Here is a 17,680-nt window from a genome sequence, read left to right on the forward strand (position 1 = left end):
TATTGATTTTAGATCTTTCTCTTTTTTTATGTATTCAATGCTATAAATTCCTTCTAACGCTATATTTGCTACTTTCCACAAATTTATTTTTATTTTTTTATTGTTCAAGTACAGTTGTCTGCCTCACCCCCCACCACTTCCCCCCACCCCAGCCACCCTCACCTCCCTCCCCCGATTCCACCTCTGGTTTCCACAAATTTTGATAACTGTGTTTTCATATTCATTTAGTTCACAATATTTTAAATTTCTTAGGAGGCTAATATTTTGACCTATGCGTTATTTAGAAGTGTGTTGTTTAATCTCCAAGTATTTTGAAACTTTCTAGTAAATACTTAAAAATTTAACCAGATTTTTTGCTATTTATTTCTAGTCGAATCTGTGTGGTCTAAGCACATATTTTGTGTAGTTTCTGTTTTTTCTTTTTTTCTTCTTTTCTTAAAGCTTGTTAAGGTGTGCGTTATGGTTGAGAGTGTGATTTGTCTTGGTGGATATTCCACGTGAGCTGGAGAAGAATGTGTTTTCTGCTGTGGTTCGAGGAAGTGCTCCACGAAGGTGGGTCAGATGCAGTTGACTGACAGTGCTGTGCTGTTCAGTTGAACCGCGTCCTTACTGATGTTTAACCTGCTAGGTCTGTCAGTTATTGGTAGACGATGCCAATAATGGGTGTGGCCGTTTCTTTATAGCCAGTGCTGTCAGTTTTTGGTGCACATTTAAAAAAAATTTTATTTTAATTGCTGTTCAAGTACAATTTTCTATCTTTTACTCCCATTGATGCACATTTTGACGTGCTGTTGTTAGGTGCATCCATGATAAAGATGTTTTGAAGAATTGACCCCTTTGTCCTTGTGTGATGCCCCTCTGTATTCCTGACAATTTTTCTTGCTCTGATCTCTACTTTGTCTGAAATTAAAATAGCTACTTTAGATTTTTTAAAAAATTATTAAATTTACTGGGGTTACATTGTTTAATTAGATTTCTTTTAATTAGTGTGGTATGCTTTTCTCTATATGTTTATTTTTAAACCAGATGCATCTGTCTTTATATTTAAAGTGCAGTTTCTGTCTGCAATATATAGTTGAATATTTTTTTTTATTTAGTCCACTCTGAAAGTCTCTGAATTGGTGTAGTTAGACCATTCCCATGTAACATGATTATTGATATAGTTGCATTAATATCTACCATATTTGGAACTGTTTTTTATTTGTTGTCCTTGTTTTTTATATACTTTTTTTGCATTCCACTTTTTTCTCCCTTCTCCGTTTTTTTCTTTACATTTTTCTTTACTTATTTTTTTTAGAGAGGGAAAGGGAGGGAGAAAGAGAGGGAAAGAAACATCAATGTGTGGTTGGTTGGTTGCCTTTTGAGCATCCCCTACTGGGGACCTGGCCCGCAACCCAGGCATGTGCCCTGACTGGGAATCAAACCCTTTGATTTGCAGGCTGGCACTTAACCACTGAGCCACACCAGCCAGGGCTCCCTTCTCTGGTTTGAATTGAGCATTTTATATGATTTCATTACCTGCCCCCCCCCCCCTTTAGCATCTCATTTCGTTAAAAGAAATTTTTTAGTGTTTACCCTTGACTTTACGATATACATTTACAATGAATCTAAGTCCATTTTCAAATTACACTACACTGGTTCACGAGTAGTGCAGGTGCCGTAAAACAGAGTGTTCCCATTGCTCCCTCCCATGCCTTGTAACACTGCTGCCGGTCATTCATTTCACTTGCCTGTAAGCTGTAATCACCCAGCATATTGTTGTTATTATTTTGAGCAAATATTTATATATGAAGAACAAAAGGATGAAGAAATTTCAATTTACTTTCACGTATTCCTTCTCTAACACTATTCCTTTCTTTATCTGTCCTGAGTTCCTGACCTGTGTTATTTTCTGTCCCTCTGAAGAACTTAAAGTTTTTTTGCAGGGCAGGTCTGGTGGCACATCCCCTTAATTTTGTCTTAATTTTTTTCACTTTTGAAGGATAATTTTACTGGCTCCAGATTTTTCTAGGTCTGTGGGTTTTTTCTTCCAGCACTTTAAATATATCACTCCACCACCTTCTTGCTTGCATGGTGTTTGCAGAGAAATCTGATGTAGTTCTCATCCTTGTTTCTGTATAGGTACACTGTTTCGCTTTTTTCTCCTCTAGCTTTTTCAGGATTTCCTGTTTACCTTTGGTTTTTCTGCAGTTCAAATATGCTATGCCTCCGTGTTGATTTTTTTTTTATTTATTCTGCTTGGTGCTCTTTGAGCTTCCTGGATCTGTGGTTTGATGTCATCATTGATTTTGGAAAAATTTCAGTCATTATGACTTCAAATATTTCTTCTTTTCCTTTTTTCTTCTCCTTCTGATAGTTCCACTGCATGTACGTTACAGCTTTTGTAACTGTTCCGCAGTTCTTAGATGTTCGGTTCTGTCTTTTTATATTTTTTTCTCTTTGCTTGGCGAGTTTGGGAAGTTTCACTTGTAGCATTTCTGTTTGATTCTTTGCTCGAGTTTCCTCTCTGCTTACAGTCCCATCTGTTCTTGCATGTTGTCCACCTTTTCCATTAGAACCCTTAGCGTAATAATTATAGCTATTTAAAATTATTCCTGGTTTGATCTTTTCTAAATTTGTGTCTGCTGTATCTCTCCAGATTTTGAAGGCGTGTTTTTGTTTTGTTTTTGTCTTTTAGCATGCCTTGTAATTTTGTTTTTTGATGTTGAAAGCCAGAGATGATACATCTTGTCAAGGAACTGATACAATCAGCCTTTTAGTGTGAAGTTGAAAGCCACACATGATGTACTGGGTGAAAGATAAGTAGGTCTCTAGTGTGAGGTTTATGTTTATCTGGCTAGAAGTTAGGTTGTGTTAACAGTTTGCTGTAGCTGTAGGTGTCTGCGAACAAAATGTTCTTTGGTGTCTTGTTTTTGTCTCCCCTCTTATCTTTGGGTTTCCCTAGGGATTCCTTAAGTAGGAGCAGGAGCCTCCCAGGCCTTTCAGCGACCGTCCTCTGTTGTTATCCAGAAGCCCTGATGGTGTGGAAGGAGAAGGGTTTCAGGATGTTATGATTGGTTTTCCGTGTTTGGTGGAGCCGTGACCCGAACAGGTACTTCTCAGGTTTTTCTTACCCTCTGTAGGTGCGACAGGAAGTCTGGAGGGGACTGGAGTTGGGTATTTCCTTTCCCCCGTGTCAGGTGGGCCCTGGTAAAACTCACTCTGGTCAGACTCTGGCACACAGTTTATTTTGAGAGTAGGCACTTGTCGACTAGAACAGAACCTTCTGGGTGTATTTCAGAATTGCTCCTTTTCCCGTCCCGGAGCTGGAACCACAAGGAGATTTCTCTTCCATCTTAACCCTGAGGAACCGGTGAAGCTCCTGGAGGAAACACTCATGAAAGGGTCGGGCCCCCAGGAGTTTTTCTCTCTTGAGCTAGTCCCTGCCCAGTCTCCAGGTGCTCCTACCAGTTACTGGCCGCCCTGGCAGCTTCAGCCGTGGTAAGTGTGGATTCTTCTCATCTGCCCATCTGCCCACTTTGGGGGCCAGTGGTTTTGCCCTGTGACCTCAGTTCTCTGCTGGAGCTGAGAAAAGTCGTCGATTTTCAGTTTGTTCAGCCTTTTTCTTGTTGTGGGGCACTGGAGTGATGACTTCTAGGCTCTCTCTGTGTTGAAGTGGAAGGCAGGAGTTCAGACCAGCTCATTCTTCCTTCTCTTTGGGTGTTTCCTTTTGGGTGGTTTCCGTTGACCTGCCTTCCAGCTCAGTGATTCCTCAGCAGTGTCTCGTCTGCTGAGGAGCCCATCCAAAGCAGTCTTCGTTTTTGGTGCCGTGTCTTTTATATATAAAGCATTTCCTTCTTTTTCTTAAGAGTTTTCATCTCTCTGCTTATGATACCCATCTGTTCTTGCATGCTATCTAATTTTTCCATCAGCGCCCTTAACGTATTGACCATAGTTACATTAAATTGTATTCCAAAATCTGCATCATAGCTGAGTGTGGTTCTGATGTGTGCTCTGTCCCTCCAGACTGAGTTTTTTTTTCCTTGCCTTTTAGCATGCCTTGTAAGTGTTGTTAACAGCCAGACCTGGTGTATTTAGTAAGAGGAACTGAGATCGTGAGGATTTTAATGTGAAGCTTTATGTTTATGTGGCCGTGTGGGGCTGTAGGGCTGTGTTTAAGGTTTGTGGCAGCTGTAGGTTTCAGAGACTTCAGTTTCCTCCTTGTTTGTCCCCTGCTTGCCTGTCTGTCTGCTTTGGGTTTCCCTAAGAACGCCTCCTAAAATAGAATCTGTGTCTTGCAGCTCTCAGTTGTAATCCACTGTTGTTATTCTCTAACCTTTTTTAAAAAAGTATATGTATGCTTTTGTATATGTTTACCCAAGTATATGTTTATTGATTTTAGAGAGCGAGGAAGTAGGGAGGGAGGGCGGGAGGGGGACAGAGAGATTGATCAGTTGCCTCCTGTAAGTACCCTGTTGGGGATCAAACCCACAACCTAGGTGTGTGCCATGATTGAGAACAGAACACACAGCCTTTTGGTGTACAGGACCACACTCTGACCACCTGAGCTGCCTGGCTAGGGCTCTCATCTTTTTGATGTAGTGGTAAGGCATTCGGGAGAGGAACTGGTCTGTATTCTTGTGATTAAATCTCAGGCTGTCTTAGTGGGCCTGAGCCCCTGTATTTCTGAGCCTTTAGAAGTGTTCCTGAGCCTTTTCTTTCTGTCCCTTTATGTGTGACATGAAGGCTAGGGGGCTGGCATGGTCCAACCGCCCTTCCCCTAGGGCAGACAAATCTAAGAAAAAGTCGTTTTTCTTGAGGACAGGCTGTGTTCTGTTCTCAGAATTTCAAATGGTTCCTGCTCCCTCCTCCCCACCTTTCCCACTGAAGCAGGAGCTTGTTGAGGCTCCTGGGGTTAAAGCCCAGAGGTGTGGTGGCTCCTCTAAGACTGGGTCCCCGGGATGTGGGATGTTTAACTCTCCGGCTGGTTCACACTCTGCTTCTAGCAATTAGGCAATTACAGTAGGCGTTCCCGCCAGTCACTGCTCCACCTGCGCCTCCGGTTCCCAGTAAGCTGCATTTCTCTGCATTTGCCTCTCTCTCCAGTTTTCAGGGTGGTGGTGTGCTCTGTGACCCCAATACTTCAGTCCAAAGAAAGTTGTTGATTTTCAGTGTGTGCAGCGTTTTTCTTGTCGTGAGGACAGCCTTGATAACAACGTCTGTGATTTTTCCATGGGAGAGCTGCAACTGGAAGTGCCCACCTGGTGGATTTTGATGTCCTCTTATTTCATGATTGTGCTGCAGGGCTTGGCGCCTTTCAGTTTGCCTGGAGATGGATGGGAACACAGCCAGGGCCTGGGCATGGAGTCATTCCTGCTGCCTTCCCCTCTTAGCCCTGCTTGGCCTGGCCAGACGGACTACAGCCCGGGCTTTGTAGTCCTCCTGCCTCTCCTTTGGGGGACGAAGCTGGGCCAGGCTGTTCAGGGCTGGTCTGTGCGCTCTGGGCCTCAGTTTGTCCAGTGGTGCAGCAGAGAGGCCGTGGGAACCCTTCCAGCACTCTGGGCTGTTGGGAAACTAGCACAACTCTTACCCGATGCTTCACCAGAGATGAGGGAATGATTTTACAAGTTTGCTTTTACGGAAGTATTTTCTGATGTCAGTTTTGTGTTTGTCGTTGCTGTTAAATACAGGCATACCTTGGAGATATTACCGGTTTGGTCCCAGACCACCGCAGCAAAGCACATATAATATAGTGAGTCACAAGAATGTTTTGGTTTCCCAGTGCATGTAAAAGCAGTGTTTATGCTATGTTGTATGTAGTCCTTTAAATGTGCCATGGCATTATGTCTGAAAAGTGTGCATATCTTAATTTAAAAATGCTTTATTGCTAAAAAGCGCTATCCATCATCTGAGCCTTCGGCAAGTAATCCTTTTGCTGGTGGAGGGTTGTGCCTCGATATGGATGAAAATGCAGCATCTGTGAAGCACAGTGGAGTGGAAGGCCATAAAATGAGGGATGCCCGTAATCAAATGGCTTCCTAATGGGAACAGTAGGGATGGCGTCACATGGGGACGAGTGCATAACCAGTAACTCAGCGTGTTTACCCTGGACTTCCGTTCCCGTGAGGGGTGTGTTGCTAAAGAGCGGGCATTTCCTCTGATAACAGGCCTGGCTTACGGGGCTTCCCCGTGTCGTGAGGGGAGGTGGGTGCTCCCGGGGTGTGATAAACTGGCGGTTCGTTCACTCGTCCTTGTGTGCAGAGGACGCCCAGCGCTGGACAGTCTCTGCAGGTTCTGAATCCAAAACTCGGAATTGCCTTCCTTCTGGAAAACTGAAATTTTGGGGGAAATTGAAATATACGTCTGGGTTATCTTCTGTTTATTTTCTCAGATATGGTGTCACCGAAGTCATTTAATGGCCGGAAGAGCACTGCGTATGTTTTGCTTGCTTATAAAAAGGTTTCGGCATTGAAACCTGCAGTTAGTTTACATTTTTATCTTAATTCTTCCATGCTGGAATTTTTTTGTACGTTTATTAAATTTTAGACACGCATTGAACTTCATGCTAATGATTTTGTAGGTTCAGGCGTTTTCTATTTATTTTTAAACCTTTTAAAAAGATGCAGGTTGGTCCTTGCATGGACAGGAAGTTATTGTCATTGTAGTTTAGGTTTTTTTTTTCTTTAAAGGTGTAATTTCCATCTTGTATCCCAGCACCTGGCCTGGTACCTGCAAAGGAGCACTCATTAACATGTTGATTGAATTAGTAAGTTCAGCCGCATATCTGCATTTCTGTCCATCAAAGCTCAATGAGAAGGTGCCCAGATTAGGAAGGCCCTCATCCTTAGCCTTCTTCACTCCGATCTCTCATCTGTGTCTTGTGACTGTGGCAGTGCCCCACTGGGCAACAGGGGTGGCTGCTGGTGCCTGTGGTGTTGGTATGGAAATGCCACTCTCCTGGGCTGAGGTCTGGTGATGACTCAATAGGATCAGTTTTCACCTAAAATTACTTCTCCCGCCTGGATTTTAGCCTTGTTTGGGGTAGGAAAAGGAAGTAAAGACCAGATTAGTACAGGCATGTATTTTACATGAAAATGTGTGTTCCTCATTCTACCCAAATCAGAATCCTGGGGCGATGTGGAATTGTGCTCTCAGGATAAAATTTGAGGACAGTGAAGGACTGGGGAAGCTGTGGAGTAGGAGCCTGCCGTGGCTCCGTGTTCAGGCGGTGAGCAGGGGCAGGGAGGTGCCGAGGGGAGGAGTGAGTAGAGGAGGGGGTAGGATACGCCTCATTGCAGGGCAGCCTCGCTCAGTCGTTAATTCAACCAGTTACATGGAGCACGGGTTCTGGGTGCTCAGCATGGGTTCTGGGTGCTCAGCACAGGTGAACAAGACGGCCCCTTCCCTTGGGGAGCATGCACAGTTCAGGAAGATGGGCAGCTTGGGAGCACAGAGAAGGGGTACCTCTGCGGAGGTTAGGGTGTCAGTGAAAGCTCCCTGGGTGAAGGGACGTTGCAGATCACGTGAGCGGTGTGCAGGTGGATAGGAAAGCAGCCATCGAGGTGGAAGGGACAGCGTGTGCCAAGGCTCAGAGGCACATGAGCAGATGGCACATTGAAAAACTGAGTGATGGTGTGCTTGGAAGAGGGGAGTGTTGAGGGGGGAGGCTGGAGGGCCCAGAGGGGCAGGTCGTAAGGCATTTTTCATGCCTGGTGGGGGAGTTGGGGCATTATCCCGAGAGTTGGTGAGGTGTCAGGGAGGGGTTCAGGAGTGACTTGGTCAGGTTCTTGTTTTAGAGCTGCACTGTCTGGTGCAATTGCCACTTGCCGCGTGTGGCCGTAGAGTCCTGGAGACGTGGCTAGTCCAAATGAAGATGTGCTGTGAGTATCAAATACACACCCTCAGGCTTCTGGGAGGGGAAAGAATGGAAGTGAGCAGACTGGCTGGGAAACTTAGAGGGAGCCCGGGTTAGAGGTGATGCTGGGTGGGTGAAGGAGCGATGGCGCCGAGGGGGTCAGATGTGGGAGGGACCTCGATGTCAGAGCCAGTGGGACTCACCAGTGGGTTGGATGTGGAGTGTGAGGGAAAGTGGGTGACTCAACTCGACTGCAGCCTAGACGCTTGCAGAGCATAGGTGATTGATTGGCAGTGCTGTTGCCAGATGGGGGTGAGGTGTGGGGAGGAGCAGGTACTGGTCGGGGTGGGGGTGGGAAATGGGAACTTTCAGGCATGTGAATGGAGTTTACGATGCCTCTGAGGTGAGCTGAGTGTGAAACCAGTGAATCCTCAGTATACAGATGGCACTGCACTCTATGGGACTTGATGAGGTCACCCAAGAAGTGTGGGTACAGAGGAGTCCCAAAGCTGAGCTCCTGGAAATGGGGGAGGAACCAGCCAATGAGGAGGGAGGAGAACCAGGAGGTGAGAGTTTCTCACAACCAAGAAACAAGAGTTTCAGGAAGGAGAGAAAGATCATCCATGTTAGCCAAGATGAGGACCAAGGAATGCCCTTTGCGTTTGGCAATGGGAAGGTCAGTTCACTGGTGGCACTGGGCAGAGTGATTTCATTGGGGGGCTGGGGGCGGGGGCGGCTGCTTAGAGTGGAGTGGAATTGACAGAATGGGAGAAAGGAGGTGGAGCCTGTGAGCACAGACGCGTGTTGGAGTTTTGCTGTAAATGGGAGAGTTAGGTGGCAGGGCGCGTGGCCCTGGTGCTGCTGTTGGGGCCTGGTCTGTGCTGTGGGATCTGGTGGAGAAGGGAAAACCCATCTTGCCAGAGAGAAGGGGCAATTGCTGGAGCAGTGGTCTGATTTGGGGGAGAGGGGTGGGACCAGTGCCCAAGCGAGGGAATGGATCGGGTGGGAGGGGCATGTTTGGGCAAGTTTACCCCTGGCCCATGGTGGAAAGAAGAGTCGTTTTCTTCTGATTGCTTTTATTTTCTCAGGAAAGCAGGTTGTTTGAGGTTTGAGGAGAAAGAGGAAAGTCTCAAATAGTCTTGCAGGAAAGTGAATTGAGGAGGTAAATGGCTGGGTTACTGAGGGCCCACTGGAGATTGGTGGTCATAAATTTAAAGTAGACGGTCTACCTGGTTCTGTGTGTTCCTCCAGGACGGGGCGGGCGAGGAGTTCACTTGGGGTTTTTGCTAGGGAGTAGAAGATTATGCCAAAGGGAGTTACCATGATGGGCCTGGTCTTAGCTGGGGGGGATGGCAGTGGGGGAGGGGGAGGGGAGATGGGCTGGGAGGTCCCACTGGAATGCGGGCTGGTGGAGGAGTCTGGGAGTCTGAGGACAGGGTGCCCGAGACTGAGATTGTGGGTGTGGGGGCGTCCCTGGTGGGGACCAGGTGTGAATGTGGGCGTGGGTAGTTGAGCTTGTGGAGGGGACGGGAAAGAAAGGCCACTGGAAGAAGGGAGGTTCAGGAGCTGACTGGCCGGTCACGGGAGCTGTTCATATTGTTGAAAGTGAAGACGGTCGTGTGATGGAACGAGAGAGAGCTGGGGAGCAGGGGTGCTGGGGGCCACACCCTTGGCATACGTTGTCTGTGGATGGCACTGCCCCTCAGGGCTGGGGGGAGGGGTTCAGCACTGCAGCTGCTTCCGAGGAGGCAGAAGACATGCTTTGCAGGTGGCACAGAGTAGTGAGGAGGGTGTCACAGACGGAGGCAGCCCACCCCAGGCGGAGCCTTGGCTCTGCTCCCAGTGTTTCCTGTTGGGCCGGCGACTCTCACTCATCTGAAAAGTGGGGGTGCTAATTGAGCCAGCCTCATCCATCGAGGGTAAGAATTAAATGGACAAAAAGCACAGAGCAAGCCTAAGCCTGATGCTGGGTTAATGGTAGGTGCCCAAAGTCTGGTAGCTCTTTTCACTGAAGGCAAAACTGTCCTTAAAGGAGGAAGATTTGTTTCCAGAGAGGGATTTGCAGATGTGCTCCCTGAACTGGGATTGTGGGAACAGGAGCGCAGCCTTCCCGGGGCAGTTTGAGGGGGCCACCCTTTCGGTCGTGTGTATTCTGGCCTGTTGGTTAAGCATCGGTCTCTGGGCTCCAAGTGAGGAAGCAGATGATGGTAGAAGCTGGCTTAAGTTAATTCCCGAGCTGTGTGTGACTCAGGGCAGATGTGAGGTGTGAGGGAGACCTTGGGTGTGAGGATGTGCTGGGCCTTGGCCTGGGCTTGGAGAGGCTGGGGGCTGCTAGGACATTCCTTGTACAGCCCTTAATGCTTTATAAGCTCATTTGCTACAGCAACTCTGTGAAGGAGCCGTGCTGGGATCCAGAGGAGAATGGTGCCCAAAAGGTTGAGTCACACTCTCACGCTCAGGAGCCCAGCCCAGCGCTCCCCAAGTGCAGGCCTGAGCAGCCTCATACCCAGTGCCTAGCTTTATGAATGGCCACATGGCCAGTTGGCTGGCCAGAGATAAGGGAAAGTACGGGTGGCCTGGCTGGAGCCCCTGTGGCAGGTGTGGGGCCAAGTCCAGGGTGAAGTGCCACTTTGTGGCCCAGGCCCTGAGATAGTGAGACTCGCCACGGCCACTCTGACCTTTCCAGCTAGTGCCCCCGTGAAGGAAGCAGATAGACCTTTCCTCCCGGATAACACCATGGACAATCGCAGCAGGTGCACAAAGGGGAGCATCTCACCAAGGTCAAGTGTGTCATTTTAGGAGCTGAAGAGGGAGCCACCAGTCCAGGGTGAGGTCCAGGAGAGGATGCAGCCACTGCCCTCTGGCCAGCTTCCCCTGAGGCTGCATTGGGGTGAGAGTTACTCGCAGGGACAGAAGCTCCATGTGCTCTCTGTCTGGCCCAGGAAACCACTAGCACTGTGCCCGAGCATGTCTCTGTCCCTTTGCCCCAGGCAAGGAGCGCTGCCCCGGGACTGGAGTTGGAAACCTTGAATTTGTCTCCCTCCTGCTGGCTGCCTGACCTTTGCACAAACCAGTTCTTTCTGGGCTCTTGGTGCTGCTTGTGGAAACAGAGTGGGCCTGGGGGCCTCTCTAAAGGTCCCTTAAGCTCCTCCCTTGTCCCCCTACCCTGGTCCGTCTTGATTGGTTTCGTCCTTCATTGTGCCTGGATGTTCAGCTGTCTGGACTGCAAGCTTGTTGAGGATGGGGTGAAGTCACTCTGATTCCCCACTGTGTCCCCCGGGACCTGGCACACACTAGCTACTCAGGTGTTTGCTGCATGGACCACAGTCACACTTACTTGCAGCTCTGAGCACTCTCACGTGGATCCTCGGCAGAAGCAGATTGGGCCTGTATTTCTTAACATCCAGGGGAGGGCGTGGTTGGCTTGAGGCTGTAATTTTTTTCTCCTCCTCCAGGGGAAGCCTCTCACACAGAACGTGGTGCATTGAATGCTCAATAGGAAAGGTGATGGATGCTGCCTAGTGGGCAAGGGACAGGCTCCAGAGGCAGGCAGACCTGCTTCAGATCCTGGCTCTGCCTGACCTCCTGTGACCTTGAACAACTCACTCCCTGAGTCTGAGTCCCTGTTGTCTCTGCTTGAAAACAGGAGTAGAAAAAGGTAGCCCATGGTGGTAGTATGAGGCTTAAATAAAATAAGTGAACTGCTTACTACAGTAACAGTAAATGGACGTAATTTAAGAAATGTGTGGTAAGTATTTATTGAAAGAGTGAATAGGAATCTTCTCAAATCCTACTGCTCCTGGATTTATTTTCTTCAGTTTTTTACGTTGGAATTGCAAAAACTGGGGCCGTTCTGCCATGAGCAGCTCAGAAGGATGAGAACTGGTGCTGGAGCTCAGGGTCTGGGAGGAGGCTTGGGCCTGTGGCTGCTGGTCTCTCTGAGCCTCCTCTGTGTTCTGGGAATAACAGAACATACATTACCGGGTTGTTTCCAAGGATCAATTGAGATACAATGCGTTCAAAACGCCTAGAACAGAACCTAGCATATTGGAATTACTTTTTGTTGTTGTTTTGCTTTGTTTTCTGAAGATGCTTAGAAATACCTTTTCCAATATTATCTTTAATTTAAGTTTTTTTAGTGTTTTTCTTTCCTGTTTAGCTATCTAATCCATCTGGCATTTATTTTTATGTATTTTTCCAGGTGTCTCACTCTTACCTATTTATAAATTTTATTTATTTGTTCTTGCCACATTTGATTGAATTTAATAAAACTCTACATAGAGAGTTGAAATCCCCTTCCCCAGTCTCAATTCCCTCCTTCTCCAGAGGTAACAACCATCTAGACTTCTGTGTTTATAATTCCCAGACACGTTTTATAATAATTCTTCATCTGGACAAAACCACAACTTTCCCAAGAGATCTTGCAACATATTTTTTCCTTTTAAAAACTTACTTTGTCATAATTTCAGGCTTACAGAAAAGTTGTGAGACTAGGGTAGATAATTCCTATATTACTTTCGCTCCGATTCCCCAAATGTCAGCATTTCCCACATTTGCTCTCCCTGTCTCTCTTCCTCTCCTCCCCTCCCCTCCCTTTCCCTCCCGCCTCAGCTCTCTGTATATAATTTTCCCCCCTAAACCATTTGAGACAGAATTGCAGGCATGATACCCCTTTACCCTTAAATACTTCAGGATGTATTTCTAAAAACAAGAACATTTACTTATATAACCACAATGATCAAAATTAGAAAAGTAACACTGTTAGCAGCGTCTATAGACCTTATTCCAGTTGCACCATCTGTTCTAGTAATTCTTTTGCAGGGAAGGAAACCCCTGGATCACAGGCCGTGTTCCAGGTGTTCTGTCCCTTTAAAGAGTCTCTTTACAGCTGGATCAGTTCTTCAGTCTTTTGTCTTTTATGACCTTCATTGTTTTTTTTTCTTTCTCTTGAGTATGGGCCTGTTATTTTGTAGAACGTCCTTTAATTTGGGTGTGTCTAATGTTGCCTTATTATTAGATTCAGGTTAAGCAGTTTTTGCTTGCGTACCCAACAATGATGCTGTGGCCTCCTCATTGAGGACACATGATTACTGTTGAATGCCATTGAATGTGCTCTTCTTTGCCCGTAGATTTGAAGTGACACATTTGCAATTTTCTGAATTTTCAAAGATGCATGGGTCTGCCTCTGGACGTCTTATTCTTTTAAATTGATCCATTTACCTAATTCTGCGCCATTTTTCCAGCTGTTTTAATGACTGTACCTTCCGTCTGTCCTAGGCTTGCTACTTGGTGTTTCATAACTTGTGTTACTCGTGGGAGTGGTATTTTTCCTCCCATTATATTTTTTAATTGATGATTGTTGATGTGTGGGAAAGCCACTGACTTGTGGATGTTTATCCTGTGTCTGGCTGCTGAATTCTAATCTAATAGTTTTTCAGTTGATTGTTTTGAATTTATTTTTTAATGTAGACAATTATATCTGCAAATAATAGCAGGGTTGTCTTATCCTTTCCAATATTAATATTCTTGTTTCTTCCTTCTAGTCCTTTTACATTGGCTAGGATCTCCAGAACGATTTAAAAAACTTTATTTTGAAGGTTTTATTTATTTTTTAGAGAGAGGGGAAGGGAGGGAGAAAGATAGGGAGAGACGCATCAGCACACAAGAGAAACATTGATTGGTTGCCTCTCTCATGCCCGCAACCCAGGCATGTGCTGTGACCAGGAATCAAACCTGCAGCCTTTTGGTTTGTAGGCCGGCTCTCAGCCCCCTCAGCCACACCAGCCAGGGCTTTAGAATAATTTTGAATAATATGGTAGTGATAGTGGGCATTTGTGGTTATTCCTGACTTTAACCGGAGTAGCTCTGTCATTACATTAAGTGTTTGAGGGATGTTCTGGAGAGGCAGTCTTTCTATGGAGGCTTTAAAAAATTCCTAGTGAATTATATTGATCTTCCTTTTAAATCTCAGTCTTTCCAAGACGACCTAGGTTGAAGTCAATTTTTTAGAGTTGTATTACTTAATTTAGTGCCAAGTCTCATTGGCTAATATTTAAGGAGGAACCTTGGATCTGTATTTACATAAGATTTATGTACAGTTTTCTCCCTTTTACATGGTTCTTGCCCAGGTTTAATAGGAATACGCCGGCTTTGTAGCAGAAATCAGTCTGCTCCCATCCCCTCCCCTCAGCAATTCAGAAGATGTAGATACAATCTGTTTGTCGAGGATTTGGCAGAATTTGCCAGTAAAATTATTTGAACATTCCCAGTAATTTATAATTCGAATTTCTTCCTCTGATTATTGGTCTATTATGGTTTTCTATTTGCTCTTGAGTCAATTTTGGGTAATTTTCATTATTTAGAAACTGATCTATTTAAGATGCATTTAAAGTATATATAAATATCAATTTAAAATATATATATATAGTCTTTTTTCCTTTCTCCTTCCCTCTGTCCCTCCTTTTGATTCTTTAGTTACAGCCACCTTCTCATTTCTTAATATTTTAAATTTTATTTTCTGGGGGTGGAGGGGTATTAGCTATTTTATTGGTAATTTCAAAGAACTCGCTGCCCTTGTTTTTATTATCAAATTTTTGTTTTCTGTTTCTTTAACTTCTGATTATTTTTCTTTCATTTTCGACTTTCTTTTGGTTTATTTTTTTCTTTCTTTACTTCTTTGCATGACTGCTTTGGAAGCATCCTGTGGCTTTTGCTGGATAGTGCTCTCATTGTCCATGTTCTCTCATTGTCCATTTCAGAGGTCTGCTGTTTGTTTTCATTTCTTTAAAAATAAACTTCTCTAAATAACCTTTGGACTACTTTCCCATTTCTTCATGTTTCTCTTTTTGTTTAATTTTTAGTATTACTGTCTTGTGGTCAGAGAGTATGGCCCGTGTAATTTCTAATTTAAAATAATACTGAAATCTTCTTGGTAGCCTGTATCACATTGATTAGTTTGTAATTGTTCTAGGGGATTTTGAAAGGATGTTTATTGTTGTATAATTACATATAAAATATATGAAACTAGCTAATTGTTTTTTGAGTTCTTTATTGCCTCGTTTTTGTTTTTGGTTTTTTAATCTTCTTGATCTGTGCATTTCTGGGAAGTGTGTTGCATTCTCTGTCCTATTATAACTGATGGGTTTTTCCATTACTCCTGTGCTTTCAACAAGTTTTATTCCAGGTGGTTTACGGGATTGTAAAAGTTGGTTATTGCAGGTTCTTTTGGTGGTTGAATTTTAGATCAATTTTAAAAATCTTTCTGTTCTTTATAATTCTTTTTTTTTCTTTTTTTTTTCTTGCCGTGGAGTCTGTTACAGTTTCTGCTTTTTGAGATTTTGTTAATTTTTCAAAAAAACCTTTTTGCTTTAAAGTAATTTAAGACTTCACAAGGACTAGTAGACACAGTGTATGTGCCCTTTGCCCACTTTCCTCACTGATACGCTCTGTCTAACATTGCTGTAAGCCTTTCTATTGTAGCCATGGGGTCTTTTGTTTTAGCTGCTGACCTGCCTACAACTGCCCCCTCCAATTTGTTATACCATGTTTTTTTTTTTACATTGTTTTTATTTAATTTTTTTTCATTTCACAGTTTACATTTGATATTCTTTTGTGTTACTTTCAGGTGTGCAACCCAGTGGTTAGACAACCATATACTTTACAAAGTGTTCCCCCCGGTATTTCCAGCACCCAGTTGCCACCGTCTATAATTACTACAAAATTACTGACTGCATGTCCTGTGTATACCGTGTTTTTTAAGGGGGGAATTTATATACCATTCATTTTTATTGTGATTGCTTCTTTAAGTTTCAACTTCTTTTTGCCACCTTATTTTGCTTTTGGTCGTCCATGATGTTTTCTCCTGCTTTGGTTGGATTGCTAAAGTTTTCTTTAGTTTCCCCTTTTCCTTTTTATTATTTATTTTTCTTTCTACCCCTCATGCTTGTTCCACCCCACCCCCATTGGTTTGGAAGTCATAATCCTCTATCTCATTTCTCACTATGGTTAAATTTTTTAACAAACATAATTGAACTTGGACGAGGCTAAATTAGTATCTCTAATTACTCTCACCCTCCACACAGATATTTGAGTCAAACTTATAATTTTCTTACTTTTTCTAATCAATCAGTTCTTGGTTAATGTGACATGGAATTTTATTTCCAGTTTTTAACAAAATCCGCATTATGTTTTCGGGGAATTATGTAAGAGTTGCGTTGAGACTGCATTTTCCGTCACTGTTTAGAGTTAACTTTGTTTCATTGGTTTCCTTTTTCTTCCTTTTCAAGTTCCGTTTTCTTTCTTGGATTCATTTTCCTTAGTGTTTTTCAGAAAAGGTGCTGGGGTGGCCCCAGAATCGTTGTGCATCTGAAGAAGCCATTATTTTTCCTCACACTGGAGTGACGGGTTGGTCTGGGATTGTGTTCCAGCGTCAAAGTCCTTTTTCTCAGACCCTGGTAGCTCTCACACTCATGTCTTCTGGCCCTTGATCTTGCACATGACAACACTAATGCTGGACCAAGTCTTGCTTCTCTATAGGTTTTTTTTTTAAAACCTCTATGGAAACGCTCAGAATTCTTCTTCATTCTTGGAGTTGGGAAGTTGTATCAGGGTGTGTCTGGGTGTTTTGTTTCATTTCTTCTCCTCAGTCAGCACTTGATTCTTTTGCTCTGAAAACTCCAACCTTTACTTCTGTCCTGTGCTGTGGAGAGATGAGTCAATATTGGGTGAATATCAGGTCTCCAGAGTGGAGAGGCAGTGAGGCCTCAGCAGCCACAAGCAGCCAGATTGCTTGGGGGGGCAAGTGCTGCTTGGACCTGGACAGCTGGTCGACCCAGCCCTCCATGCCTCACGTTTCCCATCTGGAGAAGGCAGGCGAGAACAGCTGCTACCACGTAGGTTGTTGGGAGATGAAGTGGGACCCACCAGCAAAGCACGTAGGACAGTGTCGGGCCTGGAGCAGGTCGTCAGGAGTGGGAGCTGCTCTCTCTCTGGTTCCTTGGAGGCATTAAAAGTGGAGGGCGACGAGTGGGCGTTTGAGCTGGACTTTGAAGGGTGGATAAGATAGGACCTTCTCTGAGCCTTAGTCTCCTTACTCAAAATCTCAGAGTGATGGAACTCGATACATGATACATTCATTGGTATAGTTCTCCTTTTTTAAAAATTTCACACAGAGGAATGGCTTGATGGGAGGTAATTTCTCACTCCTGAATCTTAAGTTGGGTGTCTTCTCCCGTGTTCTCCTTTCCCTTCCCCACCTCTCTGGTCTCTTTCTCGCTCCCTCTTTGTCTCTTGAAGGGCTGCAGACTTGCCTCCTCGAGCCTGGTTTGACGGAATAAATGAAAGGTCAGACGTCCTTGTGCACAATCTGTATGTGGCGTGTCCTCTGTGTCTCCTCTGAATCTGCTGCTACTTTCCTGGGCCGTACGCTCACCTCTTCATCTCATGTCCAGCCGGTGCTCAGGACATGCTATTGGAGCTGCTGACAAACCAGGGCTCCTCCATGTTGGCGGCCTGGAGCAATGACTGTGTCTCACTCTGCTGAGCAGGTCCCCTTGCCTTTGCTGTTTTATAAAAGATTTTATTTGTGTTGAATGACAGTCAGTTCTTTCAGGAAAACTAGAAGAACTGGTTTAGGGCCATTGTGAAACTTCATTTTAATAGCAACAAGACAGGGCTCTGGCAACTTCAAAAAGGGCGATCAAGATTTTCTTGTTTGCTCAACAGAAAAAGTGATTTGGGGTGGTTATATGGGTTCAAAGTCACTCCAGATTCCGTATAATTTTCAACTTCTAATGATTTTTTAGGCTCTCAGGTTATTGGTGAAAGTGCAGTTTATTTAGGGGGGTG

At 44.8% G+C, this 17,680-nt stretch overlaps 1 protein-coding gene across 12 annotated transcripts in view; it reads left to right on the forward strand.

Annotated features, from left to right (window-relative positions):
• The window catches only part of ZNF618 (zinc finger protein 618), a 164,643-nt gene that overhangs the window by 51,187 nt on the left and 95,776 nt on the right, over positions 1-17,680 (forward strand). The window lies entirely within an intron of this gene.

This window comes from Phyllostomus hastatus, unplaced genomic scaffold (assembly GCF_019186645.2).
Source record: "Phyllostomus hastatus isolate PE091 unplaced genomic scaffold, TTU_PhHast_1.1 phas_contig_34, whole genome shotgun sequence".
In the NCBI taxonomy this organism is placed as follows: domain Eukaryota; kingdom Metazoa; phylum Chordata; class Mammalia; order Chiroptera; family Phyllostomidae; genus Phyllostomus; species Phyllostomus hastatus.